This window comes from Odocoileus virginianus, chromosome 17, assembly GCF_023699985.2.
Source record: "Odocoileus virginianus isolate 20LAN1187 ecotype Illinois chromosome 17, Ovbor_1.2, whole genome shotgun sequence".
In the NCBI taxonomy this organism is placed as follows: Eukaryota; Metazoa; Chordata; class Mammalia; order Artiodactyla; family Cervidae; genus Odocoileus; species Odocoileus virginianus.
In genome coordinates this window covers 30,925,376-30,931,544 of record NC_069690.1, presented here as the reverse complement: position 1 = coordinate 30,931,544, position 6,169 = coordinate 30,925,376, and the positions used below count along the sequence as shown (strand labels likewise).

General features: G+C 44.4%; 1 non-coding gene across 1 annotated transcript; it reads left to right on the top strand.

Moving 5' to 3' along the window:
- The first annotated feature begins 5,834 nt into the window (after window positions 1–5,834).
- Window positions 5,835–5,941, top strand: LOC139039362 (U6 spliceosomal RNA). Its single transcript, XR_011492668.1, has one exon. It is a non-coding gene; the product is annotated as a U6 spliceosomal RNA (small nuclear RNA).
- The last annotated feature ends 228 nt before the right edge of the window (window positions 5,942–6,169 follow it).

Below are 6,169 nucleotides of genomic sequence, written 5' to 3'. Positions count from 1 at the left end.
CTTTGTCTTCATGTCCTGGTAGGGAAATTATTGCCACTATTAAAATAATTTTCAAACACCCACAAAAAGTGATGTAATGGTGAAGCCTAATATGGTTGTATTTTTTGGTGAAAGTAAATATTGTAAAATTATGTCAAGATGGAAAATGAAGAAAAGCCATTCATGAATTTAACAAATATTCTTTGATCCCTATGCCAGTGTGCCTGATTAGTAATCTAGGACTACCCTGCTAAATAACAAACTAATCCAAACCCAGCATTTAATGAAATCAGTAGTATTTAGAATGTGATTCTGAAGGGCAGCGATTTGAGCTGGGCTTGGGTGGGCGGTTCTAGTCTTGGCTGGGGTCACTTATGCAGGTGTGGTCAGTTGTCTTGTGAGCTGGGACCAGCGCATCTCTGACAACCTCCAGTGGTAAAGAAGCCTCCTGCCAATGCAGGAGATGTAAGAGACTTTGGTTCAATCCCTGGGTAGGGAACATCCCTTAGAGGAGGGAATGGCAACCCACTCCAGTATTTTTGCTTGGAGAATTCCACAGATAGAGGAGCCTGGTGGGCTACAGTGAAAGGGTCGCAAAGAGTTGGACACAACTGAAGTTAATTAGCATGCATGCATTCACGCATGGCAAATAGTCTCCCATCTCCCTGTTAGTTATCGAGGCTGGTTCTCAAGTGACAGGCAGTAGTCTGAGAGAGCATGTGAGAGTGTGAGGTCTCTTAGGCATGGAAATGACACAGCATCCCTTGTATCATATCTTAGGGTCAAAAGAAATCAAATTAGCCTAGATCCAAGGAATAAAGAAATAGACTCAATATTTTGATGGGCAGAGCTGCAAAATCAAATTACAAAGAGTAGATATACACAGAGAGTGAAGAATTGGGACCATTCTTACAAGCAGCCTATCCCCCGCCCTTCCAGATGCATTTTCTCTACCATTATACACTCTCACTTCTGTCCCAGGAGGTTGGTCTTTGTGGTCTACCTCACTGTCTTCTGACTGGGTGTAGCCAGTGTTTAATCACAGACAGGGAAGATAAGAAGGAAGGGAGGGGATTGATTGCATGGCTTCCTCAGCTGGCTTTTGACCTTGACAAAGGTCAGTGTTCCTCTCAAGACAACCACCAGAGATAATGAACAAAGCAAAGCAGGAAAAGAAGGATTTGGGGTACAGCAACAGCATGCCAGGCAGAAGGACTCCGGTGTAGTCAAGACTCTTCCATCAACCTCTGGTTCTTTATTTACAGATCTGTGGGCTTCCCAGGTGGCGCAGTGGTAAAGAATTCGCCTGCCAATGCAGAAGACCCAAGAGACCCAGGTTTGATCCCTGGGTCAAGAAGATGCCCTGGAAAAGGAAATGGCAACACACTACCGTATTCTTGCCTAGGAAATTCCAAGGACAGAGGAGCCTGGCGGGCTACAGTCCATGGCATCTCAAAGAGTAGGACAACGGAGCAACTAACACCACACCACACTACCAAATAGAAACCTGATTCAGACAGGATGGTTAGAAAAGACCTCTGTAAAGACATGATGTTTATTCTGACACAGAAGCAGAGTTGATACTAGTAGTTAGTAGTTAGCATGTAGTAGTTAGTATTAGTAGTTAGCATGATGTGGGGGTTAGCGTGTTGAGAAGAGAGGGAGGATGGAAATACAGAGTCCTCGGAACAGGTAAGAGCCGGATCTCACGATGATGGCAAACTTTGGACTTTGGCTTTTATTCGAAGCGTGAACAGAAACCACCCAAGAGGCCAGAGCAGTCCTGAGATGGTCAGGGAGCTGAGGAAGGGGATTCAAGGACCAAGAAAGGCAATTTCATGACTAGCAAATGACACCACATAGATTAAGTTCTTAGCAGAGCGTCAGGTATGTAGAAAGTGTTGAATAAACACTCGGCATTATTATTTTTACGTATCATTCATTGGAAAGCAATGTACACTCTTGGAGGTTCTGCCGCCTCCCTTGTAGAACAGGGATAATATCCACCCCCCGAGTGTGAACACAAGACAGGAACCATATCATAAACCAGGAAGCATAGATCATGTTTGCTCCCGGATGGAAATAGCCAACGGTTGGTCCTGTTTCTCTTTCATCTTGAGAATATTTTGACTGGTGTGGAGATGGCTCTGGGCTCTCTGAAAGTGAACCAGCGTGTGTGAGCAGCTTAGCTGGGGAAGTGCCACTGTCTTCCCTTGCTTCGACACAAGTGCTTCTTCCTAATACCCCCCGGACCTTCTGCGTGTGGGCAGAGGTGTCTGCCAGGAGCTGCACAGCGAGCATGCCGCCCGGGTGCACGTGCTTTGGCGTCTTTCCCGCCCCCATTGCCAAAACAGCCAACCCTGAAATGTAGCGGCACCGCAGGTTTAACGACCCACTGACGGAAGCTTTTAGAAATGTGCGGTTTCTCTTTGTGCCAACGGGCTGTTTTTCCTCTGGTCCCCGTTTGCTGCAGGTGGTCCATTTAATTGAACTTCCAGCCACTACCTTCTGCTTTGATTTGGGGAAGTTACTTGTCTTCTCTGTACATTTCGAATTCCAGGATCCTTTACATTTCCTGTGTTTTTCTTCTTTTCCCCTCGTCCCCCTGCCCTTGAACTGCAGTGCAAAAAAAAAAAAAAAAAAGATTTAAAAAAATCCTACAAAATAAAAAATTTTCCACGAGTCTGAGCTGAATCTGGCATCATTTATACCTGAACAGCTATAGTTGACTCTGTGGCCGGAAATGGTTTGCTTCAACACCTGAGGTTTTTTTTTTTTGAATGACCTTGTTTTAATGGTCAGATTTGAACAAATCCTGAATTTTTGCTGAAAGGCATACGTGAGACACCTCATTTCTCTAACTGGTGACAGGAGTTTATGAAGTCTGGGCTGGTGCAGTGAGGCAAAATTAAAGAAAGGAATAGAAGTTTTCAGTTTGGTCAAGCCCCAGCAGGGGTGAAGCTCGGGGCTCACACACCATCCCTGTGATTAGGAGAAGAAGGCTTCCCAGAGAAGGTGGTGCTTCAAAACAGCAGCTAGAGAATGAGAAGGTGTGTATCTGGGAAGACCTTCCAGGTACAAGAAGGGGCACGAAGGCAGATCGGCTGTCAGCAGACCAAGGAGGCCTTGAGTAGATTGTCTTGAAAGGAACCAAAAAGCACGTTCAAGGTCAAGGAATACGGACAGCATGTCAGGGCCCGCGACCCGATGCAGGACTCAGAAACAGGTGAGAATCCACCCCGTGCCCAGGGGTGCATGCAAAATTGTGATGGTGTGTGCACAGGTGCACATTAGCAATGTTAGTCTTAAGCTCCACACTGGTGTTTCAGAGACAAGCAGGCATCAGACAGACAATTCACTTCACCATTCCCTTAGGATCTTGAAGGACATAGCAGTAGCGCTTTCTGGAGGTTTGGGGGAAGAAAAGCAGGACTTAACAAGGAAGGCATCTTCTGGGCTGAAACACTCTGTCCACTGCGGGAATTTCAGTTTTCCCAGGGAGCAGAGAGCTGCTATGATGGGGAGGAAGAAACACTTAACATCTCCAAGCCTCGTTGTTCTCATCTGTGAAATGGGTCCTTTTGGGGTGCCTTCAGTCAGAATGGGAGAGTATTCTTAACTCCTCAAGACTAGGGGGCATGAACTCAGGTCATCTATTTAGTTCAGTTCAGTTTGGTCACTCAGTCATGTCTGACTCTTTGCGACACCATGGACTGCAGTACGCTGGGCTTCCCTGTTCATCACAAACTCCCGGAGCTTACTCAAACTTATGCCAATTGAATCAGTGATGCTATCCAACCATCTCATCTTCTGTTGTCCCCTTCTCCTCTTGCCTTCAATCTTTCCCAGCATCAGGGTCTTTTCAAATGAGTGAGCTCTTCACAACAGGTGGCCAAAGTATTGGAGTTTCAGCTTCAGCATCAGTTCTTCCAATGAATATTCAGGACTGATTTCCTTTAGGATGGACTGGTTGGATCTCCTTGCAGTCCAAGGGACTTTCAAGAGTCTTCTTCAATACCACAGTTCAAAAGCATCAATTCTTTGGTGCTCAGCTTTCTTTATAGTCCAACTCTCACATAAATACATGACTACTGGAAAAATCAAAGCTTTGACTAGATGGACTTTTGTCGGCAAAGAAATGTCTCTGCTTTTTAATATGCTATCTAGGTTGGTCATAGCTTTTCTTCCAAGGAGCAAGCATCTTTTAATTTCATGGCTGCAGTTACCATCTGCAGTGATTTTGGAGCCCAAGAAAATAAAGTCTGTCACTGTTTCCACTGTTTCCCCATCTATTTGCCATGAAGTGATGTGACCAGATGCCATGATCTTAGTTTTCTGAATGTTGAATTTTAAGACAATTTTTTCACTCTCCTTTCACTTTCATCAAGAGGTTCTTTAGTTCCTCTTCACTTTCTGCCATAAGTGTGGTATCATTTGCACATCTGAGGTTATTGATATTTCTCCCAGCAATCTTGATTCCAGCTTGTGCTTCATCCAGTCCATCACGATGTACTCTGCATATAAATTAAATAAGCAGGGTGACAATATACAGCTTTGATGTACTCCTTTTCCTATTTGGAACCAGTCTGTTATTCCATGTCCAGCTGTAACTATTGCTTCTTGACCCACATACAGATTTCTCAGGAGGAAGGTCAGGGGGTCTGGTATTCCCACCTCTTTCAGAATTTTCCACAGTTGGTTGTGATCCACACAGTCGAAGGCTTTGGCATAGTCAATAAAGCAGAAGTAGATGTTTTTCTGAAACTCTCTTGCTTTTTCAATGATCCAGCGGATGTTAGCAATTTGATCTCTGGTTCCTCTGCGTTTTCTAAATCCAGCTTGAACATCTGGAAGTTCATAGTTCACTTACTATTGAAGCCTGGTTTGGAGAATTTTGAGCATTACTAGCTTGTGAGATGAGTGCAACTGTGCAGTAGTTTGAACATTCTTTGGCATTGCCTTTCTTTGGGATTAGAATGAAAACTGATGGCCACTGCTAAGTTTTCCAAATTTGCTGGCATATTGAGTGTAACACTTTCAGAGCATCATCTTTCAGGATTTGAAATAGCTCAGCTGGAATTCCATCATCTCCACTAGTTTTGTTTGTAGTGATGCTTCCTAAGGCCTACTTGACCTCACATTCCAGGATGTCTGGTTCTAGGTGAGTGATCACACCACTGTGATATTACTATCTACCTATTAGTCCTATTAGGTCAACTATTGCTTCAAGTCAACCTGTTGGTTCAGGTCAACCTATTGGTTCAGGTCACAGAGTGAAACCTCTCTCCCTCTTACCTAGCATCTCCCTCTCCCCTCTGCTGGCTGCCTGTAGACACAGTGTCATGTGAGGGGTTTTTCTGTTGAGCTTCTGATGCCCGAGGCTCTCAGGCTTGTGGACGGAGCATCAGAACATCCAAAGACCTCATAGGAGAGCCTGGGTGTACAGGCATGCTAAGTCATTTCAGTTGTGTTGGATTCCTTGCGACCATATGGACTGTAGCCCACTAGGCTCCTCTGTCCATGGGATATCCCAGGCAAGAATACTGGAGTGGGTTGCCATGCCTTCCTCCAGCGGATCTTTCTGACCCAGGGATCGAACCCATATCTCTTATGTCTCCTGCATCAGCAGGTGGGGTCTTTACCACTAGTGCCACATGGGAAGCCCATATGACATGTAACACTAAGGAAGCAGTGATATGTTAAGAAGTATTTCAGCTAATAAATGAATGGAGAATATGACTGTCACCATTTTGTAAACACCCACAACTTAATTTGGGTGCAGTTTAAATTTACTCCCTCTGGATCTAACTGCTTGTTTACACAAAATGCATAGTTCCTTTTAAAGACACTATGGGGTGCTGGCTTTGGCAGCACATATACTAAAATTGGAACGATACAGAGAAGATTAGCATGGCCCCTGCGCAAGGATGACACGCAAATTTGTGAAGCGTTCCATATTTTTAGATAACCTCTTTAACAAGTGGTGCTGGGAAAACTGGTCAACCACTTGTAAAAGAATGAAACTAGAACACTTTCTAACACCATACACAAAAATAAACTCAAAATGGATTAAAGATCTAAATGTAAGACCAGAAACTATAAAACTCCTAGAGGAGAACACAGGCAAAACACTCTCCGACATAAATCACAGCAGGATCCTCTATGACCCACCTCCCAGAATATTGGAAAT